Raw genomic sequence first — 14,743 nt, 5'->3', positions numbered from 1 at the left:
TTGACAGTCGTTATTTTGTACCGTACAATCCGTACTTCCTAAATTTGATTGCCATTTGAATGTTGAAGTTTGCATGACAGTTTAAAGTGTTAAATACATTTACAAATACATATATAAAGGATATGGTAGGGGATGAAAGAACACATGGTAATAAAGTAGTTCAGATTAAGTACCCAAATTTGAGAAAGGCCATTAAGTTGGATCAATGTAAGCAACATTTTTCTTTAAAAAATGCATCTTCATATTTGCATTAAATGAAACTGATTTTTGTCACATGTTTAACAATATACTGACATGTCTTAGCACTATGTTTGGGTAAATGCTGAAGAAAAAATGTAAGAGGAGGGTATCGGGTGGTGATAAAATGATTACATGCATGTATGTTATGTATGCAAGGGATGTAGATTTCTCAGTTATACTGAAATTATTCACTTTTGTGCTCCTAAATCATTTGAAGATGTTAGAACTTTTAATGCACTTGTTTACAATACAGGTGTAACATCACGCACGTCGGATGTAGTTTGTTGTTATGAAGTATTACATGGTCTTCGTTATAAAGCCTTTGACACATTTTGTTGTTGGCTGGCGTTTGCATGTGTAGTATATTTTGTTGTTGTAAATGGCGCATTTCCTTTCCAACGTAAGTTTTATTTATTTACGTTTTACCTCTTGTTTCTGTTTCATTGCTGCAGTATTATTCTCCAGTAGCTGAAAACAGTAATATTCTTTTAAAGAGTATCAGTTGTTACCAGTCAAAGTTATAAAAATCCCATTGTTTTCCTAGTTTTCTCCCGGATGAGAAAATTCCCAGGATATTGCCGGGTATCCCAGGGAGTATACACCATAAAAAAAGATTATATATTTAAAAAATGCGTTTGCGAATGTAGGAAGCAGCAGTAGCTGGAACAGAGACATAAACAAAATGTCTGTTGTATGGCAGAGCGTGTAGCGAGCTACATTCTGGAAAAAGATATCAGTTAGTAACAATGCGTTCACACGTACTGTGTGAACAAGATCGCCTAGTGTATGTTCATGCAAACATGTAAATTTTTCCTGTATTATTCCTGCTTACAACTTAACAGGGATTCCTGAATACCTCTGTTCCTTCACGCTCCTCTTCCCACCCTATAAATAATTCAAAGAACAGAAATTGCGTCAACTCGTTCAGTGTATTGCGACATTGCAACAAGCGTAGCCTCAGCCCTAGGAGCGATTACACTGACCAGAGCGCAATTTTGTGAATGAAATTACGGTGGGTTAGCACCATTGAGTATTCTGTAACGTTGCAATGACTGTTGCCTTTCATGACTCTTCAGCAGTCCTAAAATTGACCAGGTCAACATTTAGTGAACGAAATTATGCTTTCTTGGCACATCGTAAGTTGTGTATGTGGGCAGCGTACCTTTGTGCCGATATAGTGCTTCCTGGAGGCATACAGCGAAACCTTACATTCGTCTTGTAGGGCAAAAGACTGTTTAATTCATTCCACACATAATTGAAAATTGATAATTATTTAAGTTTTTAATCTTGTGTAGGTAAACACAATTTTCAGAATGTGCCCAAGTACCGAAGCTGCTTATGCAGTTTTTTGGACCTACAGTTCACTTTACAATAAAGTCCTCGAAAATATACCCTTTAACTGTAAACGTAGTTAAGTATATATTCTTCTCGAATTACAACTAATTTTTTTATGACGAGAATGTTCTAGTTCTTTTTACCTTCACTGACTAATTCTGTTAGTTTCTGGATGTAGAGGGCTGCGCAGATAAATTGGTGTAAATCTCTTGTTTATCACCGATGTTCGCAGCATCAAGGACACTGGTTTTCCTTCATTAATGTGGAGCTGAATTTTATCTTTAAGTAGCGGAGCTTTATATACGTCTCTCGAGAAGTTCATATCCAACTGCAGCAGTTTAAAAACAGCTATAAATTTTTATATCCATTCTTTTCAGCAGACTGAATTTGCCAATACTGTAATTATATTTCACATTTCCGGAGGAGGGGGTTATTTACTAATGTCCTGGACTGGAATGGATAATCAGAAACAGCTTACAGGTATTATGACATAAGCTACTTCGCTTAATAAGTCTATTATTAGAGTAAGATCTACAGAATGTCACGTATTTTTTGACGTGTTCGGTATGTTTCGAAAATTGGACAAAGTGTTTATACATTCCACAGTCTCAGTAGTAGTAGTAGTAGTAGTAGTAGTAGTAGTAGTAGTGACGTAGAAAGATTTGTTAAAGATGTTTCGCATGACGGAAATGCCTATAAGAATCACTGTGTTGCAGGAATTCCAGATTATTGATATTCAGACCACTTTAGTACAACGGTCCGTGTTTGGAATAAAAACTGCCTCATTACCATTGTTGACTTGCTTTTAGAGGAAAGGCAAATGAAAATTGTTACTGCTAATGACAGTGAGTTAAAAAAGTAAAGCAAATTGTCAAAATATATTTTTATGGGGACAATCATGATAACATACGTCGGACTACTTGCAACAACTTGTTCAATTAGCAATATTGCCAGTCACCCCGAAATATTGCCGTTTATTGCAGCAACACTTACGAAACATCATTGCGGCCACATGTTGCTGTAAAATTTCGTCCATGTAAACACACCTCGAGACGGGGTGGGCGTTGGCTAGCAACGCAGAAAGCACGGAGCGAGCTACGCCACTGCAGATATGCGAAAGCAGCAGAGCCATCTATGCGTGCCAAGACGTATTACATTGCGACTATGGGCGTGGAGGGCACGAATGTCATTCAGGGACCTGAGAAAAGCTTTTAGATAGAAAAATAAATGCCTTTGTGAAAATACTAGTAGTTGGAATAGAACAAGAGACAAACCTGTCTATTGTATGGCATCAAGCGTAGTGAGCTAGAGTCTGATAAACGTACTAGCTAGTAAGACTGCGCTCACATATTGTATAAACAAGATTGTTAGATAAAGCAGACAAGAACAACTCGTGGGTATACATAATGTACGTGATTTTCCTCCTCCCTGCCTGCAGTTAATCTGCGGGTATTCCAATATAACCTTGCTCCTTCCCCCTCCCAATCCCTCCCCTCACTATTAACAACCAAAGCAAAGTAAATACAAGGGCCACAGAGTGGTCATTAGTCTTAATGATGTGGATGCTGTGGGTTTAGAGCTTGTCCCAGCGTGCTGATTGTTCCACAAATATACGGGAGAACTGCTGGATATTAGTAACGTCCTGTCACGATATTTCGGCGCATTAGTGGGGCAAGACTTCACAGTAACAAATTCGTAAGATCGCTGAATGCATAAAGATATCGTACTAATAGGTGAAGAACCTATAAAATCGTACTTCAACCAATTTAGTTAATCAAAGAGCGTATTTTCTTCATTCTTTCGGCACGACCACATTTCTTCTACATTTGCTTATGTTACACGCTACTTACAAGGGAACCTCCCCACCGCACCGCCCTCAGATTTAGTTACAAGTTGGCACAGTAGATAGGCCTTGAAAAATTGAACACAGATCAATCGAGAAAACAGGAAGAAGCTATCTGGAACTATGAAAAAAATAAGCAAAGTATACAAACTGAGTAGTGTATGCACAAGATAGGCAACATCAAGGACAATATATCCTCAGGAGCATCGTGGTCCCGTCGTTAGTGTGGACAGCTGCGGAACGAGAGGTCCTTGGTTCTAGTCTTCCCCTTGAGTGGAAGGTTTAATTTCTTTATTTTTGCAAAGTCATGATCTGTCCGTTCGTTCATTGACGTCTCTGTTCACTGTAGTAAGTTTAGTGTGTGTTTTGCGGCTGCACTGCAAAACTGTGCCATTAGTAGACGAAAGGACGTGCCTCTCCAATGGGAACCGAAAACATTTGATCGCAAGGTCATAGGTCAACCGATTCCTCCACAGGGAAACACGTCTGATACATACTATACCACACTGGTGACGGCATGTGCGTCACATGACAGGAATATGTTGTCGACACACCTATCTTGTACACTTGGCGAATGGGTAAGAAGCTTCTTCTACCTTGCCTGATTTAGGTTTTCTTGTGGATGTGATAAACACTCCCAAAAAACTGATCACATTGGACAGATGGGCGGACAGATAATAATTGTCTGAAAATAAAATATTAAACTTTTCAGTCGTGGGAAGACTTTAACTAAGGACCTCTCATTCCACAGCTGCTCACGCTAACCACGGGACCACTGCGCTCCTAAGCTCAAAATCTCCTTGATGTTGCCTATCTTGCACATGGACTACTCAGTTTGTATATTTTGCTTATTTTTTCATAGTTCTGCACTACTTCTTCCTGTTTTCTCGATTGATCGGTGTTCAGTTTTTCAGGGCCTATCCACTGTGCCAACTTATAACTAAATCTGAGGGGGGTGCGATGGGGAGGTTGTGATATTCGCTATTTTTGACTTCATTAAAACAGCAAATACGAGTAGTTAATACTTCCAACCAGAAGGCAAATACTTGTTTGTAAATAATGATTAATGTATAATGAGGAGTCGCATGGCGACTGTGGAATTATCTAAATAATATAATTCGTCGTCTTTGGGCGGCAAACAGAAAAATACGGATAGATATGCGATCCTTCACTATTTTGTTCGCTGGAGAACAAATGAAGCCTTGAGCGCTAAAAAGAGACTTGTACTGTTTTTCTCAAGTAAGACGGACGCAGATCTGTGACAGTCTGATCTAATTTTCTACTAAATGTATAAAAACGTGTTATGTCTAAGTTTGAGTGAAGTGTAAAGAACTGTTATAACTTACCGTGACGACGCACGAGCGACTCAAAGAAGACAATGGCCATATAAAACAGCGCTCAGTGGACATGATACGGACATAAAAATCTACCGTCATTGTAGCACTAAGCTGAAGGTACGATATATGTTTTAGTTTATAATAATTATTTGTTCTGGGAATACTGAATCATTTAGCAGTGCTCATTCCTATCATCTCCTCAGTATTATTTTCATTTTAATTATGCATTTTGCTAATATTACAGACACCAAGATCAGCAGTCCAATGTGCGTGTTACATTGATAAAAAGAAAACTGTTTTATCGTCTTCTTACATCAGGTTTAATATCGAATTTCCCTTTTGTGTGATGTTACAGTTGTTTTTGCGCCCTTAAGAACTTTCTGGTCCCTTAGGAAATTGTTTCGTCATAACAATAACTTCACAACCGGGTATGATCGTATCTACGATCATGAAGTAATTAGAAAGACGATAATGCGATTTCTTAATCAATAGCACGCTAGTTGTGACTGCCTCAAGCCACGCGAAACTGCAAGTGAAAACTAATCACATCTCATAATGCAATATTTTATGACAATGGTCAATCCATGATTCTTACCCCAATTGTGATTGATAATACAGTAAGCTAAATCTCAATTTCCAACTTTCCATTGAATAACATCATTTTTATTTTGTAACATCACACTTGGCGCCCGAACAGGGACTTGACCAAAAATTAGTTCAAATTCTTGGAAAATTTTCTATGTGCTTGTGTTAATAAATGTTCTGTCGCTTCATGTACACATCATCTCTCTGTGAGTAAGACAGAAAATACGCTGGTCGATAACGCAGTTTAATTATGGAGAGAAAGGAAAAGAAAAGAGACGCGAATTTGCTGAGACAACCTAGTGCAAACCAAGCCATCAAAAAGTAAGTCAGAATTTTGCATACGCAGTGTAGTGCTTCAGTAGCAACGTTGCTTTTCCAAGTCGATCCACATCCTTTCTATCTCCTTCCCGCTATAGAAAATCTGCTTTATTTTATCTTTCAAAGTAAAATTCTTCGTAGTCTGATAATAGAAATTATTTCTCCCCATTGTTAGTATAGCTGTATTACATTTTCAACATGGAGGATAGTGTGTGCAATTTGCAGTGAAGAGCATCTTCATTCATTTGTCTGAAACGTTTAGGTTCCATCTTGTCTTCTCGCCAGATAGAATTTCATTTGTTGCTCACGCAAGAGCGGTGCTCTTAGCAGACTCACCACGTCACTGACAAACGACGAAAGCCTTGCGTAGCACGTGGTTTACTGACGAAAATGGCAGATAGTAAACAGAGACAGGTGACAACAGGAGACGGGAGTGAAGACGTTAATAGTATTCCATACCCTTTACGATCGCGAACGGTAGGTTCCCGTGTGGAAACTGAACTAACCATGTCTGTAACAGGGGAAAGTGACCCTAAAGTCCAAATTCTTCCCGCTGCAGCTATAAATGACCTCGGTGCGTTAATGCAAATGCTGAAACAACAGTTTGACGCAGTAAATGAGACTACAAAAACACAAAATGAGACTGTTAACGCCCGATTAGATGCTGTAAGCGAATCAGTAAAAACACAAACTGAGACTGTTAACACCCGATTAGATGCTGTATGCGAATCATTAAAAACACAGCTAGGCACAATCAAAACGGATCTGCATAATGAAATAACGGCTGAGTTAAATACCCATTTGGGTGAGGTGCAAACTAAGATCAGTGATCCAATTCAGAAAATGCAGAAACAGGTGAAAAGTGAAATAGCTGAAGTATCTGGAACATTAAACACAAAAATTCAGGCAGCTACCAAAGAAATAAACTCAGTTACAAACGTAGTATCTGACATTGAAGGTGTAGTGGAGGATCTGTCGAGGCAGATAGACTCAATCAATATTGAAGAACAGGTTAAGAGCACCGTGAAAGCACACGCGGAGGCATTGTCGGAACACTACGGTGAATGGATAAAGGGTAAAGATATTTTTATCGAAAAGGTCAGGGAGGAGCTTAGGGAGACTGTCAAGGATGTAACTTATGAAATCTTAGCTGCTCCTGGTAAGTCGGGAGACACAGTGGTTTCCGAATTGGGACAGATTCGAAGGACACTTACACGGGATCTTCCCGAGTGGAAGCAGCAAGTAGTGGACGAAGTCAGAATGCTGAGAAACTGGGTACAAAATCCGCACGCGCATACGCAAACTATAGGGAACAACTCTTTAGACGGTGACGAATGTCAGTCAACTCCTTATCGTTCACCGCCTGATTACATGCAAAACAACAGTCCTGTTGAGTCCTGAGTAGGGAAAATAAATGATCCGCCCACAATCGTGAGTTTAATGCAAGAGGAAAGTGTGATTAAGCATCGCACTTTTCCTGTTTTTCATCCGCAGAAGCGAGAAATACACCCCATCGTGTTCCTAAAGAATTTTTCCGGCATATTTCCCAGGAGCTGGACAGACAGACAGACAGCGTATTCAGTTCGTCACTGGCTTTATTTCTGGTGATGCAGCATTATGGGGAACGGAAATGGTAGACACGTGCAGGAATTATGAAGAGTTTGAGAAAATGTTCTTGGCAAAATTTTGGAGTAATGGGGTACAGCAAAGATTAAGGAAGGAGGTGTATGGTGCGGAAATTTTCAATGAGAAGCATGGAAGTCTCCGGCGATACTTCGAGAAGTATCTAGCAAAAATTAAATTCTGGGATTCTCCGATTTTTTCCAAGGGCGTAATTATGATTCTCAAAAGCAAACTCCCTGTGTCTATTAGAGAGAAACTAGTAAATATGTCCGAAGAAGACACGGATGCATTCCTTTCTGTGCTGGATTCCTTAGATTTAATTAGCGAGGATGTGCGCTCCAAGGTTGGCAGCGGCAAATTCTTCCCTGGCAGCCAGCAGAATGCATCGCACGCGGACAACAATGCGCCGAAGGAGAGAGCGAGCTACTGTGATCGCGGGTACCAACCTGCCAGCCGTTATGAAAACGCAAACGGCAATAACTTTAAAGGGAAGCAGAAAACCAATTACAGTAATCAGCAGAGATACCACCCAATTTACAACCACCAGGTACAACATCAGTACGGAAACCCACCCTTTAATTCTGCGCCTGAGCAGTATGGAAATTCTCCACAAACGATTGGTAATTTTTCAAATGGGCCAGTGTACAATCAAAGTTATAGGTCGAAATATAGCAAGTGGCATGGGCAAGGCGGAGGTCACCCAGCACAACATCAGAACAACTTTTCACAGGATAGAGGACCGCGGAACAATTTTCAAACGGCACCAAATGCGAACTTTCCTTCACAAGGAAATGGTTTTGCCGGCAACCAAAAGATCGGGCGACAGCAGCCGTCTCAAGTATTCTATTCACAAGTGAATGCACCCAGTGGATTTTACCCCTTTACACCGGCATATGTACCACATAACCAGCACCAATATGAAACGGAACAAACACTTAAGGCTATGAATGACAAACAGACTAAACATCCTTTTGTACACGGCGGACATGCCGCTGCCGTCAGTCCCCGTCCACCTTCTTCAGTTTGCCAATGACACCGCCTTCCTTGCCCTTGCCCCCACCCTACAGTGCTCCCAAAACCTTCTCCAATCCCATCTTGACCAGTTCACCGCTTGGTGCAACCAGTGGTTGCTCAAGGTCAATCCCTCCAAAACCCAGGCGATCATTGTAGGCAAAACCACCCCTTTCTTCCGCCTCCTTGATTTCTATCTCACCATCTATGGCCGTCCTATCGACCTCACTCCCACCCTTAAGTACCTTGGCGTCACCCTCGATCGTCGCCTCTCCTGGACTCCCCATCTCCAGACAATCCAAGCCAAGGCACGTTCCCGCCTCTGTCTCCTCAAGCTCCTTTCCGGCCGTACGTGGGGTCTGGACCCCTCCACCATCCTCCACACCTATAAATCCCTCATCCGCCCTATCCTTTGTTATGCCCATCCGGCATGGATCTCCGCTCCCCCTACCTTTTATAAATCCCTCCAAATCCTTGAACGCCATGCTCTCCGCCTCGCCTATCCCCTCCCCCACGCGGATCCTCTACGATCTCATCCCCTTCCCCCACCTCCTCCTTTTCCTTGAAAGGATACGGATCCTGTACACCTCCCGCAAACTCGATCCTCCTCACCCGCTCGTCTCCCCGATCCTCTCCCACCCCCGCCCGCTGCCGCGCCTGTATTCACACGTCCCACCCGGTCTCCACCTCTCCACCCTCCTTACCCTCTCCCAAGGAGGCTTCCACCAGCTCCCCCTCCCTGATGATGCCCTCCTCCCTTCCATCTACCCCTCCTCCTATACTTACTCCTCCGTGCACCCTCCCTCCCTCCTCTCCCTTTTCCCTCCCTCCTCCTTTTCTCCCCCCCTCCTCCCCCGGGCCTCCCCACCCCTGTTCCTCTCCTCCTGCCCCTGACTCCTCAGCCATTGGCATCCTTTTTCTCCCCTCTCCCCCACCTCCCGCTTCTACCCCTCTTGGCAGGTCCCCGGACTCGCACACGTTACGTGGATATTCGCGCGCCGGAGGTCGCCGCCATCAGTGTTGTGTGTGTTTAGTGTTTAGTGTTTAGTGTTCACCGTCCCCTCCATCGTTCACCAGTGCCATCATCATCTTCAGTGGTTGTGCGTCGTCTCATCAGCTAGCAGTGTGGATTATCGACGAGTGTGAACGGCTCCGTGATTGTCTCTATGTGTCTCCTGTTTTATTGCCCACCGCTCTGTGACTTATGTGTCTTCTCACTGTTTCTGCTGCTTGTGTCTTCTATGGCTGAAGAGCAGCGTAGTGTGCTGCTGACAGCCTGCCTGTTGTACAGGTTTTAAAATAACAATAAAATAAAAAAAAAAATACTTGGGTAAGCAAAATGTACGTGATTTTCTTCCTCCATGTCTCCAGTTATCTGCGGGTAATCCAATATAACCTTGTTACTTCCCCCTCCCAATCCCCACTCTTTACAATAAACAGCTAGAGTAAAGTAAATACAAGGGCAATGTAGTGGTATTTAATCTTAATGATATGGATGCTGTGGGTTTAGAGCTTTTACCGGCGTGCTGATTGTTCCATAAATATACTGGAGAACTGCTGGATATTTCGGCGCATTAATGGGGCAGAACATCATAGTATCAAGTTCGTCAGTGAGATCGCTTTCTACATAAAGATATCGCACTAATAGATGAAGAACGTATAAAATCGTACTTATGTAGTTAATCAAAGAGCATATTTTGTTCATTCTTTGGGTACGACCACATTTCTTCTACATTTCCTTATGTTACAGGCTACTTACAAGGGAATCTCCCCACCGCACCCTCCTCAGATTTAGTTACAAGTTGGCACAGTAGATAGGCCTTGAAAAATTGAACACAGATCAATCGAGAAAACAGGAAGAAGCTATCTGGAACTACGAAAAAAATAAGCAATGTATACAAACTGAGAAGTCTATACACAAGATAGGCAACATCAAGGACAATATATCCTCAGGAGCGCCGTGGTCCCGTCGTTAGCGTGGACAGCTGCGGAACGAGAGGTCCTTGGTTCTAGTCTTCCCTTGAGTGGAAGGTTTAATTTCTTTATTTTTGCAAAGTCATGATCTGTCCGTTCGTTCATTGACGTCTCTGTTCACTGCAGTAAGTTTAGTGTCTGTGTTTCGCGGCTGCACTGCAAAACCGTGCCATTAGTAGACGAAAGGACGTGCCTCTCCAATGTGAACCGAAAACATTTGATCGCAAGGTCATAGGTCAACCGATTCCTCCACAGGGGGAAACACGTATGATATATTCTATACGATACTGGTGACGGCATGTGCGTCACATGACAGGAATATGTTGTCGACACACCTATGTTGTACACTTGGCGAATGGGTAAGAAGATTCTTCTACCTTGCCCGATTTAGGTTATCTTGTGGATGTGATAAACACTCCCAAAAAAACTGATCACATTGGACAGATGGGCGGACAGATAATAATTGTCTGAAAAAAAAATTAAACTTTTCACTTCTGGGAAGACTTTAACTAAGGACCTCTCATTCCACAGCTGCTCACGCTAACCACGGGACCACGGCGCTCCTAAGCTCAAAATCTCCTTGATGTTGCGTATCTTGCACATGGACTACTCAGTTTGTATATTTTGCTTATTTTTTCATAGTTCTGCACTACTTCTTCCTGTTTTCTCGATTGATCGGTGTTCAGTTTGTCAAGGCCTATCCACTGTGCCAACTTATAACTAAATCTGAGGGGGGGTGCGATGGGGAGGTTCCCTTGTTAGAAACAAACCAGTTCAAAACAAACGGGTGGTTATTAAAAGATGGGACGGGACATATGTACCGCATACGCCGGGATTCCCACTAAAACCACTCTGATTTCAAAGACCCAGGAAGAAAAAGCCACAATAGACATGACAATGAAACCTTCTATATATAGCTATATATATAGCTATACATATATGGCTATAGGCCACCTCAGGCGTCTCCCTGTCCAGCCACAACCCCTCCTCAATGACCTGACCAAACACCTTCTCCTCAGCCTATTTTTTCCCTCCCTCACCATCACCTGTGCCACTATCTATATCTGCCCCACAGCTCCTCTCCCCTTTGACATCACTTCCCATGTTGACCATACCTTCTCCACCTATGTGATCACCGCTAACCTCAACATTCACAACCGTGACCCTGCCTCCCTTCAGCGGTGGCATCAGTTCCTTGCCACCCTCCATGGTGACCTCGTTCCTCTCCCAGAGCACACCCATCCTGAAAGTAACTCCACCCCCGATATTATCCTCGCTTCCCCCAACCTCCTTGGTCGCATCGCCGTTGATGTCCTCGATCCCGTCGGTAGTGACCATCTCCCTGTCTGTCTCACCATCTCCTCTACCTGTCCCCCCACTGCAGCCACCCACACAGCTGCCCCTCCAAAGTCTGTCCATGACTACCACCGTGCCAATTGAGATGCCTACTGGGAATCCATTGCCTTACAGGTCGAAAGCCACCCCCTCACCTTTCACCACACTGATATCACCCATGCCTCTTCCTTCCGTCAGAAGACCGTCACTGACGCTGTGGAGGCTCATGTCCCTACCAAACTCATCCACCCTCACCGCCCTAAGCTTCCTCCACAGGCCGTCCTCCTTCTGCGTGCATCCCGCAGGCTCTACCGCTACTTCCTCCGCACTCATGACCGGGATTCTCTCACCCACCACCGGCAATTACAGCGACATATCCAGAACCTCCTTACAGCAAAGAAACGCCGGGGCTGGCGCCAGACATGCACATGCCTCAACTCCACCCTCCCTGTCAACTCCCCCAAGTACTGGTCAGCCTTCCACCGCCTTACTGGTAGCCATCCCACCATGCATTACCCCATCCTCCATGACGATCGACCCTTTCCTAACAACCTGATTAACGCTAACCATTTTACTTCCCACCTATCCGAGGTCTACTCCATTCCTGACGATTACCATTTTGATTTTGATTACTCCCTCTTCCCCACCATCCTAGACCGCACTGACACCTCTGTCCCCCCGCTCGGCCCTAGCTTCCAGTACTTGGATCGGTTACCCCTCAGACATCAACACTTCCATCACCACACAAGACATACTCGTCCTCCACTCCACACGCAACACTGCCCCTGGTCATGATTGCATCACCTACCGTCACCTCAAGGAATCCCCTCCATCCTTCCTGTCTGTCCTTGCTACCCTGTACAATGTCCTCCTCTCCTCTGGATTTTACCTCAACCTGTGGAAGACTTCATGTGTCCTGCTGTTCCCTAAACCTAGCAAACCCCACTCTGATACCTCTTCCTATCGTCCAATCTGCCTCACCTCCATGTTCAGTAAGGTCTTCGAGGCCATCCTCTCTCGCCGTATTCACCGCCACCTTACCCAGCACCGCCTCCTTCCTCTTACCCAATGTGGCTTCCGGCCTTCCTTCTCTGCTGACGACCAGCTCCTTAACCTTACCAATCTTCTTTCCCTCCTTGATCTCGAGAACGTGTATGACTGTGTCTGGCATCCCAGGCTCCTCTTCAAACTCCAGACCTATGCTCTTCGCATCAACTTTGTCCGTCTCGTTGCTTCCTTCCTCTCCCATCGTCCCTCCTATGTGACTATCCACAATTCCAACTCCCGTACTTTATACCCCTCTGCTGGCATGCCCCAAGGTTCTGCCCTCTCCCCTCTCCTCTATCTCCTGTACACTGCTGACATGCCCAAACCTCCCCCTCCTGTTCATCTTCTCCAGTTCACTGCTGACACCGCCTTCCTATTCCTAACTCTTTATCCTACCCTTCAACGGTCCCAATGTACCCTCCAAACCCACCTTGACCAATTCACTGCTTGGTGCAACCAGTGGTTCCTCCATGTTAATCCCTCCAAGACCCAGGCGATCATCATAGGCTGCACCACCCACTCCTTCCACCTCCATCATTTCTACCTCACCAGGACTCCCCATCTCCTTACCATCCAAAACAAAGCTCACAACCGCCTCCGCCTCCTGAAACTCCTGTCTGGCCGGACGTGGTGTCTACATCCTTCCACCATCCTTCACACCTACAAATCCTTGATCCGCCCCATCCTCTGTTATGCCAGCATCGTTTGGATTTCCGCCCCTCCCCGGTCCTATAAAGCCCTCCAAATCCTCGAACGCCATGCACTCAACCTCGCCTTCCGCATCCGCCTTCCGTCCCCCACGCGCATCCCATACGACCTCATCCCCTTCCCCCACCTTCTCCTTTTCCTCGAACACATCCACACACTAGATATTGTCCGCCGCCTTGATCCCCCTCACCCCCTAGTGTCTCCCTCCCTCTCCACCCCTAGCCAGTTGCCACACCTTTACCGTTGTGTCCCTCCCTCTCTCCATCTCCACACCCTCCATCTCCTTTGCCACCACAACTTCCAAAATCTACCCCTCCCAGATGATGAGCTTTGCCCTGACATCTACCCTTCCTACCAACTATAACCCCATCTTCCTGCCTCCTCCTCAGGGCTCCCTCTACCCCCCCTTCCCTCCTCCTGAGTGGCTTCCCCCTCCTACTGCCCCTCCATCTCTTGTGGCTCCTTTCAGTGTCTCTGCGCTCCCTCCTGCCCTGTCTTCCCTCTTCCTCTCCCACCCTACGTGTCTCCTGCCTCTTCGTGAACCCACTGATGCCCCTCCTCTCTTCGTCCCGCCGCTTCCCCAGCTGCCCCATGCTCTCCCCTTCTTTTCCATCCTCTCTGACCTTTCCCTCGGCAGGTCCCACCTGGCAGTTTTATTCTTCGACATGTGTGCTCCAAGTGGGTTTTAAGTGTGTTGTTCAGAAGTGTTTTTAATACTGTGGCTGACCTTTAACCTGTGCATGCGCATTCAGTGTCTTCTCTGTGTTTTAAGAATCGCCATCTGTGTTTTTTAACTTTCTGGTGACTTTTTTAACTTTCTGGTGACTTTTTTAACTGTCCCCCATGAACGTCTCCATGTCCGTGTATTTTTACCTGCATTTTCTCCCCTTACTCTGTTTTATGTTCCTCTTTTTTATCTCCTTATGTATGTAACATTTTATTCTTGTTTTAGTTGTGTTACTTGGCTGAAGAGCGGCGGATTGTGCCGCTGACTGCCCTCCCCTGCACATATGGGGCAGGGGAATGAAATCACAATAAAGAAAAAAGAAAAAAAAATTGCTACTCCGCACAAAACGCAACATCGCTCCTGGTCACGATTGTGTCACCTTCGTGAAGCTCCTGTCTCATTCCTCTCCACCCTGGCCAGGCTCTAATATGTAGTCCTGTCCATCGGCTACTACCCGGACCTGTGGAAAACCTCCCGTATCCTAATGTTCCTTAAACCCGGCAAACCGCCGTCCGCCGTCTCCTCCTACCATCCCATCAGCCTTACCTCGGTCTTCAGCAAGGTCCTGGAATCCATCCTCACCCGACGCATCCAACAACATCTCCGCCAGCACCGCCTACTTCCCATTACCCAGTGTGGCTTTCGGCCGTCCTTCTCTTC

This window comes from Schistocerca piceifrons, chromosome 10, assembly GCF_021461385.2.
Source record: "Schistocerca piceifrons isolate TAMUIC-IGC-003096 chromosome 10, iqSchPice1.1, whole genome shotgun sequence".
Lineage (NCBI taxonomy): Eukaryota > Metazoa > Arthropoda > Insecta > Orthoptera > Acrididae > Schistocerca > Schistocerca piceifrons.
This window is presented reverse-complemented; position numbering follows the sequence as displayed.